At 35.6% G+C, this 21,692-nt stretch overlaps 1 protein-coding gene across 10 annotated transcripts in view; it reads left to right on the forward strand.

Annotated features, from left to right (window-relative positions):
* The window catches only part of LOC131426945 (cytohesin-1), a 117,462-nt gene that overhangs the window by 18,546 nt on the left and 77,224 nt on the right, over nt 1-21,692 (forward strand). For 3 of the 10 annotated variants that reach the window (XM_058589737.1, XM_058589738.1, XM_058589741.1), the window contains exon 1: nt 10,865-11,612. The exons of 1 other annotated variant lie outside the window; for it this stretch is intronic. The gene's annotated coding sequence lies outside the window, so the exon portion shown is untranslated. Of the gene's footprint in view, nt 1-10,864; nt 11,613-12,184; nt 12,311-21,692 lie in introns of those variants that run through there. 6 more of the 10 variants (XM_058589742.1, XM_058589739.1, XR_009229220.1 and 3 more) reach the window with 4 other exon arrangements.

Raw genomic sequence — 21,692 nt, forward strand, 5'->3', positions numbered from 1 at the left:
GAACGAATATTATATCTTACTTAAACGAAAGCGTGAAGATATCGAAAATCTCGAACACTAACGCAGATCTGCAAATGTTTACTTATGTAAATGCCGCTGTATTATGTAGGACACGTAGTCTATAGAACATTCTCATCTTCGAAGGCACACCATGGCTGGTGACATTGTTGACCATTTTTTGGAAGTGTCGAAGCATCAGGTGATTATTGATTGCGTCGATTATTTTAACCGATAACCTTTCAGTACGATTCCGAAGGTCTTTTATTAAACGGAACCTTGCTGCAATGAGCACAAACACGTGCTAGATCTGCAGCAAATAATTGCGAGACGGTATCGAAAGAGTCACGGAACAATTGAATTTCTCACGTACTTAGTAACTATATTTAGCATCGCAATGAAAGGCAATGAAATGACGTTGGAGAATTATATCTACTGATAAATGTCTCTTCGTGTTCAATCATCTGATAAATGCGATAAATGTTTGCTGAATAAGACATGACGTCAGTTAAGCTTTGAAATGATTCACTCTATTATATTTTGAGTAGGGATTTTTTGTAATATTTTCCTCATTTCAAAATTTATTACAGTGTATTTTTGATTACTTGTATAAAAATATGAGAATATGAGATAAAGTTAAGTTCAAATTATAAGTGGATTTCACAATTTTCAACCCTTTCTGTCTGTCGAATGCGGAAGTTTGTGACAGGCTGAGCTCATTTGGAAACCCAGCTGCGGAAGAAAGGAAACCTTTTGGTTTTTCTTTGTTTGCTTCAGTTCGGAAAAAGCAAGCAACATTTGTACATTCGAGCTTTTTGCCTTCGCTGGTTCAGAGATTGAAAGTGCTGAAGTTACCACGAGGTGAATATCTGTACCGTATCCCATATCACGGAACCGACCATATTCGCTTGCCATTTTTTCTCTTTTCGATATTGCTCTAGGTGTTGAGTTTCGGTTTGTAGAGATGGCAGTCCCAGTTGGGCTTTGCGTGTTATGCATTGCAAGTTGTTTGGCCTTTCAACATTCGATACTTCAGCGTTGGTGCTGATTTTCACACCATCACACGGTTCTCGGGTATTTCACCTCAGATCCGGTATCTACACGTATTAGCACACTCTTTCCGGAAGGTGGATGGTCGCCACAATTACTAGCTCGGTGAGACAATCGATAGAGAAACGAAAAACATATCAATCTGCTGTGAGTTTTTTTTCTAACATTGGACACGTGAATAATTTTCATTGCATTGTTTGAATAATGATCTTCTACGGAATTTGATAATACTTTTGCATCATTCTTTTTTTTAAATTAAATGATGAAACTGAACTGCCGTTCTTTTTGGCTTCCTCGTGTTCCTAAATTTTGCGTGGCGCGCAGCCGTACTTTCTTGATGATCTCCATCTTGGTAGGATCAACAACCTTCTTACTAAATAACGCGACATCCTTCGAGCTCCCGCCGACACGCTTCCAGATTAATAAGGAGTAGTTTTGTGGGTGGTACTTTTAGACATAAACATCTCCAACACATACGCTCTTTGCTTGTTATTTGTTCTCTTTTCTATTCATTTTTTTTGCAGTGATTGATTTAGCATCTTACAAACACCTGTTTTAACCCGGTGAGAAGAGCTTATGTTTTGATTTTTTTAAAATAAAAATCATCAATTTGCCGCAGTGATAGTGGACTCGTATTAGTATAATTGCAGAAACTATTTTCAATTATTAGTCAAATTTGTTATTTCTCCAATTTCATTCATCTGCAAATTACTTCAAACCAACGTGTCGTTAAATTTTAACTCCTCGTCGAGCATATATTACAACTTTAATTACAACGGTGTCATTTTTTCAATCGTTGTAATTAAGGTGTTCACTATAAGAAGAAGAATAAGAAGAAAAAGAGAGTCAATCTGTTAGCCCGTAGGATGCAAAAAAAGTTTTGGTGCTAGGGTGACTACTATTAGTTATATGTTTCGGTATAACTGCAACGAATCTGTCAGAATCTGAAAATGTTACTTCTAGATTTTAGGAGTGTTAAAAGTTCGTATCGTTTCTATGAGAGGGCGCCACTAGAATTAAATCCATACCATTTTCAGTTAGTACCAACCTTCAAAAGATACGTGTGAAAAATTTGACAGCTGTCTGATTATTAGTTTGTGAGATATTGCATTTTGAGTGAAGCTACTTTTGTTATTGTGAAAAAAATGGAAAAAAAGGAAAATTTGATGAAAAAAAAAGTGCCGCCGATACCAAAAAATGGCTTGATGAGTGTTATCCAGACTCTGCACCGGGCGAAGCAACAATTCGTAAGTGGTTTGCAAAATTTCGTACTGGTCATATGAGCACCGAAGACGATGAACGCAGTGGACGTCCAAAAGAGGCTGTTACCGATGGAAACGTGAAAACATCCACAAAATGATTTTCAATGACCGTAAAGTGAGGTTGATCGAGATAGCTGACACCCTAAAGATATCAAAGGAACGTGTTGGACATGTTATTCACGAATATTTGGATATGAGAAAGCTTTGTGCTAAATGGGTACCGCGTGAGCTCACAATCGATCAAAAACAACAACGAAAAACCATGCTGAAATTGAACGAATTGGGCTTCGAATTGCCGTATTCTCCAGATTTGGCCCCCAGTGACTTTTTCCTGTTCTCAGACCTCAAGAGAATGCTCGCTGGTAAAAAATTTAAAAGCAATGAAGAGGTAATCGCTGAAACTGAGGCCTATTTTGAGGCAAAGGACAAATCGTACTACAAAAATGGTATCGAAAAGTTGGAAGATCGCTATAATCGCTGTATCGCCTCTGATGGCACGTATGTTGAATAATAAAAACGAATTTTTGCAAAAAAATGTGTGTTTCTATTAAACGATACGAACTTTTCAGCCGAACTGTTATACATATATTTAACTCCGTTTTTTTGCAAGATTGGTTTTTGATTGCAATAGTACTTTAAAGCACAACGTATTTATTTGGCTTCTCCCTAACTGTAAACAATGAACGAGTCCATTGTAGGAATCCTTAACATTATTTTCGACAACGAAGATTCTCATGAAAATGAAAACTCAAAATACGCACATGTAAGTTTTGCAGACTTTTTAGAGAAAGTCTACATTACTCTGCTTCATGCCATCCTCAATAGCTTATATTATCGTATTGATATATTTTTTCCAATGGTTTCAATCATCTCCATTATCTTCTTCTTGTTCCTTCTGAATTATCGCTTCATCATTGCGAAATAGGTTTTTATTGGACGTAGTTTAGAAAAGTTTGATGGATTTATTTTCTTGGGAACAAAACGCACCCATTTGACCTATGACCATTCAAGCACGCTTTTCAAATGGGGGCTTGCAGCTAAAATCGATCAAATTAGTAGTATTGAATTGTACTGTAACAATAAACAAAACAAAATATGTTTTTGAATTATATTTTCGGTTTACTTTTCGGCTCATCCGTATATTAGCAGTTCAAATTGAACTTTAAACCGCTAAACAAAGGCAAAGCTTACTCTATTTGATGTCTCAGACGTAAACGTAATGCGACTTGCTGGTCAACAAAAGGTATTCCTACAAATTTTTAAAACGGCCCTGGAGTTCCAGAACCGGAAGTCGGATTTCTTGAAAATTTCATAGCATCCTATGGGACCTTAAAATCATTGATGCAGTACTAAGCGTAATCAGGTTTATATACTGGTTACTATGAACCTAATGAGTTATGTTTTTACATTGATCGACAAACTTGAAAAACGGCAACAAATCGATGCGGTTTACTTTGATTTTTCAGAAGCTTGCGATCGTGGTCTCTTATCAGCTCGCAATGGGAAAATCAGCTCGCAATGGAAGATTTCACCGATGTATATTGTCTAAAAACAATTTACATAGCCCTAGTATTAAGTGTTTTGGAATACGGAGTTACAATTTAGGCTCCGCATCACAATGTTCACATCGATCGGATTGAAAGGGTTCAAAAGTGTTTCGTCCGATTTGCTCTTCGACGACTACCTTGGCAGAATCATCTTCAATTATCACGTTACGAGAATCGCTGTGCTCTCATCAACCTACCGACTCTGCAAAATAGACGAGTACATCTCCAGATGCTCTTCGGTTTTGCTCTACTGACTGATAACATCGGGGCAACTCGAAAGAATTCACTTTTACGTTCCAGGAAGAACACTGCAAAGAACGGATTTTCTTAGACGCTCATTTCATCGCAAACAGTATGGTCAGAACAATCCAATGGATGTTTATTGCCATCGTTTCAACAGTGTATATCATTTATTTGATTTTAATATTAGCAAATACACGTTTAAATAAAAAATAATATTTAGTTTACATGAGTGTTTAACTATATAGCCAAAGTCTGTGCGAAAGGTTACCTCTAATCGAAGACAATAAAGAAACAAAATATTTTTGGGAAATCGAAATAAATTCCGGTTTTAAGAATTTTTGATCACCATTTCCGGTACTTCCGAAATCGGATACTGGGGACCGCTATAGTCAAAGTCGATTCAATAAACCATCAACTAGGAAGACCAATAGATTGGTACAGCTTCTAGCAGAGGTTCGCCGAGTTCTTACATTTGGCATTTAAAGACAGTTCGTTCCAGCATTTGTTACCCTATTGTTCTGGAATCGGAAGTTGGATTTCGGTAATGTTTCACAACAACTTATTAAACCATATGACTTTTAATTTGCGCCTAAGTTTGTGGAAATATATTCCGCTGTCCCGAGAAACCGAAATGAGTTGTCATGGAGTTTTAGACCATTATTCCAGACAATCGGGGACCTATATGGTCAAAACCGTTTCGTTTGGCCATCAACTACCAATAGCTTTTATAAATATTTCGCAGAATTTATTCGTTCTTTGTATCATCACCTTAATGGTAGGAAGTTTTTAACATTCACCTCACAACCGGAACCGGAAGACGGATCTAAACGAAATGTCGTAGTAATCTTTGGAATTAGATGATGGACAAAATCGGTCGAACCGTCTGCGATAAAACGTAGTAAGTTCAATTTTGGAACTATTTCTGCACGGAAAGACCGATATCAGCATTTTGGCGAAAAAATTAGTTGATTTTCTGATTTTAGTTAGTTATTTTTTGAGACAACTAAAAAAATCTTACTTTTGCTAATTTAGATTTTTCAATTCTAATTTCCTTGATAATAATAAAATATTTATTGAAATGGCTATTTTTTTAGTTGAATTCACCAATTGTCATTTCTTAGCTAAGGCACACTTCATATCAATTCAACTAATTTTTTAGTTGAATTAGAGAAATAAAACGTTGTTTTCAACCAACATAAATGGTTGAATTGGTTTCTGCAATTTGCAGCTATATGGCGCTCTGTCGCCGAAATAACGCACCGTAATGACTACTAGCCACTAGATGGCACACTACTACCGAAAAAAATTTCAGTCGCGGTTGTCTTTTCTATATTGGCAGGTATAAATACGATGTTGTATTGGAGAAAAAGACATAAGCGAAACATAAACTTCTTTTTGAACATTTTTCTTCTAAATCGCTGTTTTCTTCATTCGACTTCGCGAAATCGACTCTCTCACTGAAAACTTTGAGCACTCGGAAAATAAAAACCGAATACAAGTAGTACATCTAACGACGTGGCCCGGAAGGTTGGAAGATACAAAAAAACATCATTTGACATGTACAATTAGAGTGCAACATTCGAAACTCAATTCACTGTTCCGCGTAAAAATATTATTACGCACAATCGCTTCAAATGCGCACAAATTCTGAATAAATACACTTTCCACTAACAGTTTACGTCATTTTTACATACCGGTTTAGAAATTTATATATGGATATATCGTAACACATGTGTAAAACATGTAAACAATTTGCAAGCAGTTTCAACAACACTGTCCCTTTTAGCTTTTTATTGGATTATTTTGTTTTGACACTTCTCATGAATTTTGTGGCTAATAAACTGGTGATAGATAAATAGAAACAAATTTTCTGATTTTAAAAACAAAATTAGTTGTCAATGAGAATTTCTTGTTGGATTGAGATATTGCTGGTTTGTGTCCAGAATATTCGCCAACTAAACACATTCACTAAAAATAAGAGTTTTTTTCAGCAAATAAATTCTCAATTTTAACTAATTTTATAGTTATTTTGGAAATGTTGTTGTTAAAATCTACTAATTCAAAAACAGTAATACGAATTAGGCGCAGAGCTAATTTCGGTCGTTCCGTGTGGTACTCTCCGAACCGAATATCGGCCATCAACTAACAAGATATGAAAATTCGAACGTTTTTCTTATCAATTTAAATAATCCGCTCCTTTGTTGCATGGTCAGTTTCTAAATTGAAATTTTTATACTTATCCCTCAGTAATTCTGGAACCGGAGGTCGGATCTAAATTAAATTCAGGAATTTTATATGGTATCCTGGACTCTAATTTTGTGAAAATCGGTTCAGCCATTTCCTAGAAAAGTTAGTGTGAATATTTTCATTTTATTTTGCACTAATCACCATGTAATTCCTGAACTGGGAGTCGGATTCGGATGAAATCCAGGAATTTTGTATGGGACCCCAAGACCTTGCATTTAAATCTTAGTTAGTTCAAATTGAGCCAACCATGTAAGTAGTAAGTGCACGAAAATGTTGCATACACACAGTCATTTTGCAATCTCGACAAATTGAGTCGAATGGCATATGACAATCAGCCCTCCTATTCTCCATTCGAAAGTCGAGTTTCACAGTGATTTCACAGCATTTCTATATAAGAAAGGCAAAAATCACTCAAACTTGTTTGATATGAAATTCGGTTTTTTAGAACCAAAAATAGATCCCAAAGAAAAAGTCGCGCTTAGTATTGGTACACCACTAATGTTAAGAAGGGAAGGATTGCACAATTCCCACAATCAAACACAAATTAGAACGAAGGCCGATATTTGGAAGTGTGTCGGTTACAATTGTATTCGCGTAATCCAGTGATGTCTCTGATATTACCCACTCGTTTATTGTTTTTTTTTGTTTCTATCATAGAGTTTTCAAAGTTAAGATCATTTGCTTCTTTGGCCTTCTGATCCTATATAATTTGTTTATTTATTTAGGAGTTAGGGAAAAGTTCACTGGAGCTGTGATTCTGTCATTCTCCTTCTCCAACAGGCATAAAACCTTCTCATCTTTTGTATCAACAGATAACATACATCCAAATGATACAAAACAGTCATCTTATCTTATTATTATCCTAATCTAAAACTTGTACGCTAAAGCTACACGGAACGACCAAAATCAGCATTTTCGCGAAAAATTTAGTTGATTTGCTGATTTTAGTTAGTTATTTTTTGAGACAACTAAAAAAATCTTACTTTTGCTGATTTAGATATTTTATTCTCATTCCCTTAATAATAATAAAATATTTGTTGAAATGACTATTTTTTTTAGTTGAATTCACAAATTAAACGTGCTGTCATTTCTTAGCTAAGGCACATTTCATTTCCATTCAACTAATTTTTTAGTTGAATTAAAGAAATATAATGTTGTTTTCAACCAATATGAATGGTTGAATTGGCTTCTGCAATCTGCAGCTATATGGCGCCCTGTCACCGAAACGGTAACACCGTAATGACTACTAGCCACTAGATGGCACACTACTGCCGAAAAAATTTCAGACGCGGTTGTCTTTTCTATATTGGCAGGTATAAATACGATGTTGTATTGGAGAAAAAGACACAAACGAAACGTAAACATCTTTTTGAATTTTTTTCTTCTAAATCACTGTTTTCTTCATTCTCACTGAAAACTTTGAGCACTCGGAAAACAAAAACCGAATACAAATAGTACACCGGACGGCGCAGCTCGGAAGATTTGAAGATACAAAAAAACTTCATCACAATTAGAGTGAAGGATTCGAAATTCACTTCACTGTTCCGCGTAAAAACATTATTACGCACAATCGCTTCAAGTGCGCACAAATTCTGAATAAATACACTTTCCACTAACAGTTTACGTCATTTTTACATATCGGTTTGAGAATTTATATATGGATATATCGTAACATATGCGAAAAACATCTAAACAATTTGCGAGCAGTTTCAACAAGACTGTCCCTTTTAGCTTTTTAATGGATTGTTTTGATTTGACACTTCTCATGAGTTTTTGGCTAATAAACTTGTTAATAATACCCATTTCAGTTTTGTTTTCTTTGTGCTGTCCTTCAGTAATGATGGTGATAGATAAATAGAAACAAATTTTCTGATTTTAGTAACAAAATTAGTTGTCAATGAGAATTTCGTGTTGGATTGAAATATTGCTGGTTTGTGTCTAGGATAGTCACCAACTAAACACATTCTCTAAAAATAAGAGTTTTTTCAGCAAAGTAAATTCTCAATTTTAACTAATTTTATAGTTATTTTGGAAATTTTGATGTTGAAATCAACTAATTCAAAAATAGTAATACGAATTAGGCGCAGAGCTAATTTCGGTCGTTCCGTGTAGTAATGTATAGTTATAACGCTACTAAACTAGTGAAATTAATGAAGTTAGCAGAGAAAGGATCTAATAAATAGGTTATTATTACGAAGATGGATGTCAAAATTCAGCAGTTCTAGGAGATATATGTGCGGGTAGGGGATCGAACCCAGGTGGGCTGCGTAAAAGGCGCTATCACGCTATATTCGTTCTCTGAATCGTTTATTTTGGTTAAAATGAAACTTTATCGTTGATAATATTTTTTCACCTAAGCAAATTTCAAATATTATGTTTTAGAAATGAGGTTAGAGGACAGACACTAGAAGCTGTCTTGACCTCTGTTGGTAGTGATGAAAAGTAAAAACTGAGTTCAAGAAAGTTTGTAATGTTTTACCACAATTAATTAATATAACCAACACAGTTTGATTCATCTGTAAACGTTGCCAGAGAAAGCATCGTGACACAAGACAGAAATAATTGAAAATTCGGACTGTCCAGCTTGGACGGGTAGCAGAACAAGAGGAGTAGCGGATGTTTGAAATGGTCAGGTCGAGATACAGGATGAACTTCAACCGGTTCGTGCACATCACCATGTACATTGTTTCGCGCTACTTAGTCAGGTTGCCTTCTGGAATATGTTCCCACATGTAACAGAGTAGTTTAGTTGGTAGAGTATCTCCACGGGAAGGGGAAAGTTGCGGGATCGAGTCGTTTTTTTTACATTTTTTTCACCATTTTATCTTCCCTCTCTGTATGTTTTTCGTTGGTAGTGATGAGGGTAAGTCATTGTGAAGTCGACCGAGAATATAATTGGACTTGATAATCGAAGATAGGTTTTCCAAGAAAATATTGAGCCGAATCATCGAAGCCATCGAAAGCCTGGGAGGAGAGAAGTGGCATCGTCACCTTGGACTGACCTCCCTAATCAGTCGATGTAAACTTTATAGAAAACGTCTAAGCCATCTTGAAAAGACGTGCAAGACTGTTATGTCGGAGAACTTATTCCTTCGTTATGAGTAGGTGATGAATTACGCCTACAGTTATATTTTCTACATAAAAATTTCTCAGCAATTTCAGGCTAAATTTCATTGTAGACATGACTCAATTGTTTTTGAGATAATTTTGTAATGAAAGTTATAGTTTATGAATAGTTCTATCGAAATAAAGCGCAACATACTTTGTTTACACTTTGGCTCTTCCGCCCTTTTCTCATGTTGATTTAGAACTTGTGAGCAAAGTTTCTGTATGTTTACATCTATGTGCTCGTGTCCGTGCGTTTTGTTTTTGTGTTCGATTTTATTCAATTTACATTGATTCTTTAGGTTCATTGGCGGTTTTTGTTTTTTCCTTACGTTCTGAAGGTAGATTTGATACGGCATATGAAGAGTAACCCTATATCAGCTGTTTTTCAAAGAAGGGCGAATCTAACATTGACAGCAAATGGAGAAAAACATCGACGAATGTTTCGACTTTGGTTTCAAATCCTATATTTTCAGATCAATTTTTGATTAGTCGATGAACTGTTGGTTTATCCTTAAAAGGCATGCAAATTTCACCACTTTCTTTCTATATATACTGAATAAATCAACATAAAAAGAGTTTCGCCCTTTTTCAATTTGTTTACTTTTATGCTTCCTGTGTGAATTATAAAATTACACCCTAGCGTATTTTTTCGTGACATTGGTTGATTTTCGCGACTGAGATAAATCTGTGGGTAATTTTATCGTTTCAATTACTATATCCAGTAGTAAAAGGTTCAGAAACCATCTAAAATAAAACAATAAATAGTTTCGCCCTTCCTTACTAGCAATTGAAGTATCGCACAGTTTGTTGGCATGAAACACGGAGGGCGAAACTTTGGTAAACAAATGGAATGACAGTTTCGCCCTTTCCTAAGATTGAAATTTTTTTGTAATCCGAATTTTTAGGCAAAATTGTAGGATTTTGAAGCATTTATTGGTAGGTGAGAGAGGCTCGATTTGTTTACTTTTGTAAGATTCGCCCATCTTTGAAAAACAGCTGATATAGCGTTCACTGTGCTACATCTATTCTTCTTGAAGTTCATCATAAACATATTAGCGCTAGATGAACAGTTTGACCTTCAGGAGGCCATTCGGCGAACCAACAAATCTAACTTGAGATTAGATATTTTATAGAAACACCCTAGCATTCGCTGTCCGAAGGGATGTTAGCGGAACTTGAAGAGAGAAATCGTAGCGTTCGTATATATTTAGTATGTAGAGCCGCACACCAAGTTCAATGTATTTTGTTATTTTTTCCTGCTCCCTGGTGTCGACTCGGCTTTGTGTTGTGCTTTTATTTTGTTTCTCGCACTTCGGCTGCCTCTCGCTCTCCGGGTGTCCGTTCCCGGGTGCGAGCCGGGGAAGTCACAACAAAAATGCACACAACGTAAAGTAGTGCCATCGTCGTCGTCGTTGTCGTCGTCGTCGTCGTAGTCGTCCACCGTTTTTGTGGTGGATTTCCTTGTGTTGTATACATTTGTCGAGCTAGTCGCACGTACGTCAGGAAGCCCGCCTAGACGTTCTCAGTTTTTAGACAATTCGCGAGATAGAAGGTCGCACTAACTATCGCGTGCGATTGGCAATGCTTGCTGTGGGAGCTATTCTTTTCGCGCAGTGTCGGTAAAGAACAGGCCTCCGTAAGCTCGACGTTAGAACCGGTAAAAACATCCGGAGAGAGTGGTTGGTCGCTTGGCTTACACTAACTTACGGTAAAATTGTACCTCATTGTCGGAATTGTCACACGTGCTAGGCTTACCAAACGCCCACGTGCACCAGTTTGCTATTTTATATACATGTTCAGGGTGTCGAGTGGAAGCTGCGGCTATGTAACGACGACGGAATTACGTTGTGTTGTGGAAATGAGAAAAAGTTTCGTGAAAATATCGCATCCCAGTGTTTATTCACATGAGGTGTTATTTAGGTGATGAAAATGAATTCGTTCAATGCGCAGTTTTAATCAACAAATGTATTGTGGATCTCTGTTCAAAAAGGAATCTGTTAAATCCGGAAGAAGCAAAGCATATCGGAATGTGAAGTGCAAAAATTTACGATAATTACGAAGAAGATTGAAGATAATTGACAGCAGAAAAGTGTCATCCGTTGTGTTCATTGATGAATCCAATTGAGTTATTTAGTTGAAATTGTTTCCTTGAATTAAAGTAAGTGCAAAACATTCCAGTTCACAGTAAAACTGCTAGCTAAAATTACTCACCCGGAGCCAGTGAGTCACGCGCTTCCATGGTTCAAAGATAAAAACTATCAACTTGCGTTGACAGAGGTAGTGATTGGAACGAGCAGTTTTATTGGTGTGTGAAATCAGTATGCAGTGCTGTATTTCTCAACATGTTTGTTTATACAGAATCGAAATATCGCGTCATCATCGGTGGGATACTGGATAGATGAGAAACGATGGCGCATGGGTCAGTCTTGCGTCCTGTTTCTTGCGAGTGCGCCGATAGCGAAGAAGATATCTAAACAAACATGATTTGTACAACTTGTGAAAAATAATTCGTGCTATATCCAATGCGAAAAATTCGACTCTCTTGTTAGAAACGATATGTCATCTAACCAAATGGGTGGTTATGGTGAAACGATTTACTGGTTGGGGAGATCAATTAGGGTGTGTCAAACATTTTGTGGAATGTTTCGGATAGTGCCACTATTTCTAACTTCAAGGTTTAGAATGCCCTTACTATTTTTATTCACGGAAGCAAAAGTGATCTACTGAATCGAATTGACAATAGAACTGCTGTCTCTAGTAAACTATTCGACGATAAAATAAAAACATGAAGCTGAATGGTTCGGTGAATACATTTATTATAGTTAGCAGTGTCACGGTATACTGAACTGATTAATGGTATATGACAAATGATGAGAAGGCTGAGTTGATTTGTACTAATTTAAACTTAAACGACAAGTAGCCCTGTCCCATACGACGCTATTGTTTTTTATTCAGGATCTTACTTCCTATTCCAAGATCAACGCGTTTTAATCTCGGCCGATTTTCATAAACTTATATGAAGGTTTGAAGTCTTATGGTTCCATATGTTCCTATGAAATTTTATCTGGATCTGGCAACCGGTTCCAAAAATACAGGGGTGATGCGAGTTAAACATTTTGAGCCGCCTTGTAAAGGACGATGCACAAACACGAGTGAAATCGATTGCTTAGAGATAACTGAACCGATTTCCACAAACTAATAATTTTGAAAAAACTGAGATATGAATTTTAAAAATACCGATCCATACCACACTGATAGGTGAAATCAAGTATCAAGTATTTCTCTTATAACTTTGGTTCCAATCAATGCAAATGCACTATTGTCTATTTACCTTTCTCTATAGAAAAAATATTGAATTCCTGGTAATCCGACTTTTGATCCCGGAGATCCCTAGTATTATATACCATTCGACTTAGCTCGACGAGTTCGGAAAATGTCTGTCTGTATGGATGCTTCTGTGATTCTCCTATCCGTTCAGTTTTCTCGTAGATGGTTTGGTTCATTTGAAAGCTACACAGCAAAAAATAATGAAATTTACCGGTGACGTAAATCCGCATGTAACTTAAATCATAAGAACGTAAATTTACATGCTTCAACACTTGAAAATATGTCAGAATATATTAAATATATGTTAGATTTACTGTAAAAATGAGTCATTCTTGATGCTCGTATATTTCGGTCTTAGATGACGTTAATTTACACGATATTTTCTAGGTGTGTAATCTTAGGTCATTGATCGAGTTCATAAATCTAAGAACTGACACTTCAGGTTCCGGAAATATAATGCCATAAGTAACGAAGTCGACAAAACACTTTTGTATTCATTCAATTTTCTCGTAGATGGAAGCACTGATTTCAAAATTTCTCGGTTCGCTTGGAAGCTACTATCGTGTCGTTGATAAAGTTCGATGATCAAAAGCTACTATTGGCTACTATTGGCTTATTGATCAAGTTCGAAGATCAAGTGGCTTACACTTCCGGTTCCAATATAGTTGTATAAGTGATGTAATCGACTAGCTTCGTGTTTTTATTCGCACAATTTTCTCCAAATATTATTGCTGAAATTTTTGCATCCGGGAATAAGCGGCGTAAGCGTTACTCCACACTTTAACAATTAATTTGAAAATTTTAGATCTATATATGTTAAATATGTTTTAAAATTTGATTCGAAGACGGCTTTTCGAATCATAATAGGTTTGCACCTTTAAGTAAATTCAGAAGAGGTTTTGATTTTTATTCGCCAACACTTTCAGTAAAGGAATACCGAAAAAAATGTTTTATTTTAAGAAAAATTGAAAAATTTTATTTGCGCTGAATAAAAGTTTTCGTCAAACTGCACATCTTGAAAATCGATGTTTCAGACATTTTGCGTACTTCGAATTAGTTTGTCGAGTATGCAAAATGTCTGTGCGTGATTTTCACAAACTAAGATTTAAATGAAAGGTATAGTAGTTCCATACAAAATTCCTGAATATTATTTGTTTCCGATCTCCGGTTCCGGAGTTATGGGGTGAAATGTGCAAAAAATTGTGAATATAAGTGCACCAACTTTTTTCGGAGATGGCTAAACCGATTTTAACAAACTTAGATTCAAATGAAAGCTCGTTATGGTCTCATACTAAGTTCCTGAAGTTTATTAGGATCTAGCTTTTGTTTCCAGAGTTAAGGGGTAAAATGTGCAAAAAAATAAAATTACTAACAACTAACACTTCTCAAAAATGGAGTGACCGATTTTCACAATCTTAGATTCGAACGAATGGTCTAAAAGTCCTTTACCAAACTTCTGAATTTTATTTGAATCCGACTCCCGGTTCCGGAATTGTATGGTGATTAGTGTAAAAATTCAAATTTCAAATTACTTACCTTTTTCAGAGATGGTACGACCGATTTTTGCAAACTTAGATTCAAATGAGTGGCCAAAACTTCTGAATTTCATTTGGATCCGACTAACGGTACCGGAATGATAGAGTGAAGTGTGTAAAAAATTTTATACCATCACTTAAGGTGAAATGTAGCGGAATGCGAAAATCGCGTTTTTGATCAATTATTCATAAACTAGACTGATTTTCGAAAAACCAAAAACACTTAAGTTTTCGAAATCAAATTTATCATAACTAAGTATTCTTAGAATTATGAAATTTTGCTTTGCCGAGCCGTAATTGATTTTTGAAATGCAACTCAAAATTATAAAATTTTAGTTAAAACAATCGAAAATTGAAAAAGTTTGCATAAACTTTTCAGAATTTTTATTTTTGCTTGCGCGCTGCTGTTTCGTATTAAGGTGGTGTGAGAAATGCACGGTGGGCACGGTAGCATTATATCGTGAGCAAAAATTACATATCAAATAATGACGCGAATTTATGCAGTATTGGGTTTTGTGTTGAAATAAAAACGAGTTGAATACAATAAAATGAGTATTGTAAGAAATCATTTATTTTCTAAGTAGCTGTCATTTATAATGCTAATAATGTCCAACTCTGTTGAGTTCAATGCATTGATGTTGCTGAAGCAATAATGCTTGGCTGTGTAATATCATTATTAGGTATAATTTTAGATTTTAGCATTTTTTATAGCAAAACTAAAACTTCAACATTGACAAGCTACTGAATGAATTGAATACAAGCCAAGTATTATCGTTCATTAACTTGATATACAAACAAAGTGATAAACACCGAGGGTCAGCTTCGAGCCAGTCAGCATGGAAAACTTATTGGAATTCATTGGTTCTTCAATTATTATGAATACAATGAATCAACGCTTGATTTTGTTTTCAAAATCGATTGAATAATAAGGAACTACGAAATAACTTTATATTCAATTTCGTGCCCTAAATATGTGCTTGAGAAAAGATTCACTAAATAATTTTACCTGCATGGTATGATGAACTATTAGTTATAATTTTTATGTATTCCAATAATGTAATCTAAGAAATTATTAAACTATTGGTGATTCCTGGCACCGGAGGTCAGAGGCTGTTTGGTCTTCGGTTCGTTATCGTTGAAACAGACATTTCTAGACTCATCATGCTATATAATTCCGAAAGTCGCTTCCGAAAAAAAGTTAATGGTGAATACTTTTACGTAAATTCTATCTTATCGGCGGGAAGGGCCTGGTGAACGACTGGCAAAGATATCGAAAATACTTGCATGTTCTCTTGTCTTCAATTGTTCTTTTGAAGGAGAATCCATGCTTGCTACTGAACAAACTCAGGCATATACATGGTTAGCAAATTAGTCAATACAAATACATATAACCTCATGTTAATCATTCATAATTACTCATGATTTATAGCTCTAGTTTAAGAGTAATCACTAACAATAATGATTGAATTAGCATATATTCAAAGTGGGAAGAATTCAAAAATCCATTACGTCCAGTCTTTTTTACAAGCCAATATAACGAGAGGTAAGCCCACTGCTCAATCATTGAAAAAAGTTCTTGCTTCTATGTGTCCGTTTTTCTTGGTACGCTTTGTGCGACGGTTCGTTCAACTAAAGCGGAAAAAAATTTGGCGCGCATTTTATGACGCTACATTTCACCTTAAAGGGGCAAAGCAAAAATCGTAAAAAAGATTCTGAACTGGTCTCAAAACTATACCATTCGATCGTAATTTTCAGTAGATCAATCAAACAATTCGATTCCGTTTTTTTAAGAATTGAAGAAGATTATTTTGAAGAAGTATGAATGATATGAGAAAGGCATCATTACACCACTAGGTGGATTAAATCAGGTTTGATAATTTACTACCGATAGACCCCTCGATTGTTCATGTCTCGATGTTTTCGATTTAACTGCGTTTTTTTACAAGTAAACAACTTGACCCGATGTATTTGTACATGTGTTCAGGAGAAATGTATTCAACATTGTTCAGCATCGAAGAAATTAAAGAAAATGGTTCTTTTAAGGATCAAAAAATTGATCTAAAAATCTGCTTGTAATATCCACTGTCATGTCAAAGAATGTGTCAGTTTTATGCGTATTAAAGTCAATCCGGTTGTGTCTCTGACATAACCTATTCGTCATTTTGATCAAATCACCTTTAAATCGTTTTTCCGTAGAGCAAAGTAATCCCAACGTGTTTTTCCATTCGGGATGCGTTGAATTTTTTTCAATTACTTCGTAACAGATCTACAAGATAATACTCTTCTCCGAACTTTCGCAGTACGTAATATTTCGACTCCAATGTTTGCTGATTTCAGCAACTTGTTTAGTGGCATGACGTTTTTCGATGCAAATCTTCCTTATTGTTGTATGTTCAAATAGAAGTGTTAGGAAGGTGCGCCTTTACTTTCTAGGACAGTCTTCAACACGCATCAAGATTGTTTATTCATTTTCTCGTTAATTGAAAAATGTTTAACAACAGCATTGTTCTGTCAAAAAGAGATATTCACGGTCAAACAATGCTATGAAGAGAAGTATGTCGAACTTTTAATTTTTGAAACATATAAGTAAAGTTTTGCTTGAGCTATGGCTCGAATGAAGTTCAGAGGCGCCAGAGGCTACACTTATAGCAGACGTTGCGACAGAATGAAAAATTCCGACTTTTTTTTTGCACTTTCGAACTTTTTTGTTTTTCTTCTTTGGTTACGGAACCTCTCAACGCCAAAAAAACGACGCTACACCGGCTTTCAATTCAGTTCAGATTATTTTCGAATTATCGGCTAGCCCTATGAATCGTAAACAAATGGAGCATAACAAATAAATTTTTGGGCGACTGTGTGGCGTCAAGAGAACCTATTGCCGACTCGATGATCATCATCAATATTAATGATATTCTATTGATTATGGAATGGAATTTTATCACGCGACAGTTCTGAAACTTCCGATTTTCCAAATTCTGTATTTGACCATGTATTTACTTCGACCTTGTTCTAATCATATTCTTACCCGGTATAAGAGCGAGAGAAGAGCTATCACTCATTTAATGAACTGTTTTTATATAAACATTATATATTATAATGTTTAGTTGTATGTTGAGAGAGTTTCAATCTTACCAATATTACAAAAATTTGGTCTTCTCATCTGTTATTAATTATACGAACAGTAAATAAACCCTTGCTACCTAAAGTGTAGTGCATAAAACGTACAATCGTAACATTTTGAACATCTAAAAAGTATCATTTTAGAGTTATTTGAGTGATTTGGGTTTTCAAATCACTCTAAAAACTTCAAACCACACTTCTCTTGAAGGAATTCCGTTTTCCTCCTATCCACCAAAATGGTAACCTATAAAGTCGTTTGTGTCGACACTAGACAACTGGAAGCGTTTGTCGGCTCGGCTATACAAATAATAATAATAACAATAATAATAATGGTAACAATAATTATGATTTCCTGTACCCCATACAATGAGACGGTGAATGGTTTGATTGAAAATCTATTCAGTTGCAATCAATTTTCAGATCGCTATTGATGTCGGTCGAAAGGAAAAGAATGTTATATCCCAAGAAAACCGTGTGCTCAAAGTGCGGAAAAGTTTTGCTGTGTGTTGCATGGGAAAGAGACGAGAAACATATGTCGCACTGATGTCGGATGGTACAATATTATCCCATATGGTATAAGTGGTGTGTATGCACAGAACAAATTGACACTGCACTGCGCTCGGTCAACCGTTTGGATAGTAAAGAACCAGGCCTGCACTGATAACTTTACTAGCGGAATCAGGCAGCTGTTTCCTGTAGTGTTGTTACTTGTCCATTTGGTGTGTGCTTTCTTATCTTGGGAGGTTGCGTTTTACTTATCTGCACCATAAAAACAGCAAAATGGGTAGATATTGGCACCCGTTGTTTGTACAAAGACGTTTCTTTCAGTGATTGTTATCAACATTACAGTTGTACTGCTTTACAGCAGAATGACTGATATGACAAGTTGTTGAATGTAGGGAGAATTCCCGATTTATGCATGCAGATCCCCTGCAAAATATTACCTTCTTTTTGTTGAATTTCAACATTCTGTTAGTTTGCAAGATTACATATTTTCAAGACGCAGGCAGAATCGAATCGAGTTTGTATTATTATCAAAATATAAAAAAGGCATATTTTTTTCAAACTGAGGAGTAAATTAAAAATTACACGATTGCAATGACTGAGCAGAAAACCAGATTAAGACGTTAAATAATTTACAACTCGCAGAAAAGATTTTGATGTGGAACGCATCTTTATTTTATATATAGGGATGCAAATCAGAAACTCAAGGAAAAAACACGTAGAAATGTGGTCAGGTTCCAAACACTTACAGCTCAGTCTATTTTGTATCAATTATTAATATTATTTCATCATTTGATTTAAATATTTATACGTTTCGATTTGAATGTATCATGCCACGTATTTTCAATTATAAATGATTGAAATTTTGATTAGTAGCGAGCAGTGTCCTATTTTGTCTGCTAAAAATCTCCGACATACCGGATTTCCCTGCCATAGACGACGATTTTGAAGGAGTAAGCGATATATCAAAGGGAAAGCATCGCTCTGATTGGTCAACCGATGCAAAAGCGAAGCTGTTGGAAGCACGCGAATTTATAAATAAAAGCGAAATTATAGCTAACGTTTCAGTCCTATGCGTAGCATGCTAGAGGTAGGTTGTTGGTAGACAGCAAGACAAAATGTGCCATAAAACGATTTGAATTTTTAATTGGTATGCTCTGATCTTGTGTTATGCAAGCTCGGATGAAATTCCATGTTATGTTGCTTCGCCTAAGCAATTGACAACTACCCCAGGGTAAATTTTGAGTGCCTAAGATTAATTTCTAATTTATATAAGATGAACTCAATTGATAATGAGAAAAAGTTTATCGCTCCAACCGAAATCGCAGAATGGTAGAGAAACTTAGCGCTATAAAAATAACTACTTGCATACAAAACTTGAACATAAGCTTGGCGAAGAGAAGCTTAAATGTCAAAATCCGTATCGCAAGTATGTACAAAGATATAATTGCATACATTTGGGATATTGATGTAATTTCATCGGTTATAAAACAAACAATGTTCTTTGTTGGTTCCTAATCTCGTGCAATTGCGGTTTCAAAAGTGTGACTATTGATTGAACTTTTTGATTGTAGATCATTAGAAATTTTGGTTGCCTTGTTACACATCAATGGCTCGAACAACCCCATGGGGCTGATCCTTGTAGTTTTTTTTATACATACACTCAGAGTCAGGACTCTAACCTGCATTCTTGGGCATTCCTTGCATATGTGTTTATCAGTTCTACCACCCTGAGCTGGCAAACGCGTATGCATGGAAAGCATAAAAACGCTGATTCAAGTCCTACCGCTGGGTGTATTTTTCAAAAAAAAAATCTTTTCTGTGAGTTAAATTATTAACTTCTCACTCAATCTATTTTTAAGCTCAGTTATTGCGAAACTAAACTCAGTTATAATAAATGTATGTCAAACCAACTAAAAATTGATATGTCGTTATAAACAACGTTAGTAATGAGGCCGAGGAGTGATTTTTCTTATGATATTCTGTAAATTTATGATTTGTATTTTATTTTCTAATATCAAAATTTAAAAAAAATCGTTTGAATTTCAATTTACATGACCGGATTGACATAGATTTCTCAGAAATAACCGAATCAATTTTCTCGAACTTAGGTTCTAATGAAAAGTCTTATGGACCCATAGACTGCTATTGGTTTTTGCGTGGATTTGACTTTCGGTTCTGTAATTACAACACACGAAATCTTCTAAACTGGTCTCAAAACAAACGAAACGATGGTGTTAGTTGATGACCAACAAACTCCCTCCGGTTATTTCAGTTGTTAATTTCCGCAATCAACTGAGTTAGTGGTTTACCACATTCTAACAAAAACGTTTTTAAAAATAAATGATTACACCACTATTTTTTCAAATGATAAAGAATTTCGAAAAGATTCGCCGCATTTGGTTGAAGTTAACATGCATCGACTGAAATTTGCACTCGCTGACGATTTTTTTTATTTTATATTCCATCAAATTTCAAGCCATGTTATTTTCAAATGACACAATTTTACATTTGCTTGAATGTAATTTTGCGTGAACTACGGACTATGGACTACAGGTGAATGCTGTCGTGGCCAAGTAAAGCAAAGCATGCTTGGTTCTTCTAGTCAATCGGGCTTTTTCTTCATGTGTTTTCATATGCAGGGTAGTTTAATTGGCAAAATCTACGACTAAAGCATATCGCACAATATACTGAAACGTGAATCTTCCGTGAAAGATTTGGGTATCATTCTTGATTCCAAGCTGGACTTCAAAAGTCGAATTGATTATGTGATCCCAAAGGTCTCCAAGCTCTTGGGTTTTGTCTTTCGCGTTACCTTGTACAGAGCTTTACTAATGTACACGGTCTTAAGCCATTATATTTTGCGCTAGTTCGTTCGACGCAGAATATGCAGCTGTTGTCTGGGCACCTCACTATCAAATCGACATTGCTCGCATCGAAGCTATCCAGCGTAAATGTGTAAGATTCGTTCTGCGCAACTTACCTTGGAAGGATCCCACTAATCTTCCCAGTTACAAAGATCGTTGTAAGCTTATTGATCTGGATCTTTGGTGCTGATTTATTACAATGGTTACAATGATCCATTTTCCATTATGTGCAGAACATTCAATAGCTGCTCCAATGTGTTCGACCTTTATCTATCTCGAAATATGATCAAACAATTATTTCATAGTCACTTGTCAGATTAACTTTGGATTAGTATTTGTTTGTAACCGTTTGTACTTTTGTTCAATCATCACTAGGTCTATCCTCCATCACCGTTGGAAACTAATTAGATTCGTTCGTTGATACTAACCCTGTCGCCCTTCCTTCTTTTTCTTCATTTTATTAATTTCTATTGGAAACTAATCAGATTCGCTAGCAAATACTAAGCCGTTCGGTCATCCTTCTTTTTCTCCATCTTCCATCATATTTTCGATCACTAATTAGATCAACATGCCGATTCTAACCCCGTTGTTCGCCCACGCTTACTTACCACCTCCTCCACCTACTTTCATCATCCATTTACCTATCCACTTTTCTATTCTCTCTCTGGCCGTTTAAGCAAGAACACTATTGCTGTCCTGTAATGCGTGGTATCATCAACTAGTTATAGGGTTATAGGTTTAGTTTCAATCGTTAGTCTTTATTGTTAGTGTTAAGCCTTATTGTATCTGTTGGATCATTGTAATCTGTTGATACAAAAGATGAGGAGGTTTTATGCCTGCTGGAGAGAGAGATTGCCAAATTTCATCTCCATCGGGCTTTTCCCT

The sequence above is a fragment of the Malaya genurostris genome, chromosome 2 (assembly GCF_030247185.1).
Source record: "Malaya genurostris strain Urasoe2022 chromosome 2, Malgen_1.1, whole genome shotgun sequence".
In the NCBI taxonomy this organism is placed as follows: Eukaryota; Metazoa; Arthropoda; class Insecta; order Diptera; family Culicidae; genus Malaya; species Malaya genurostris.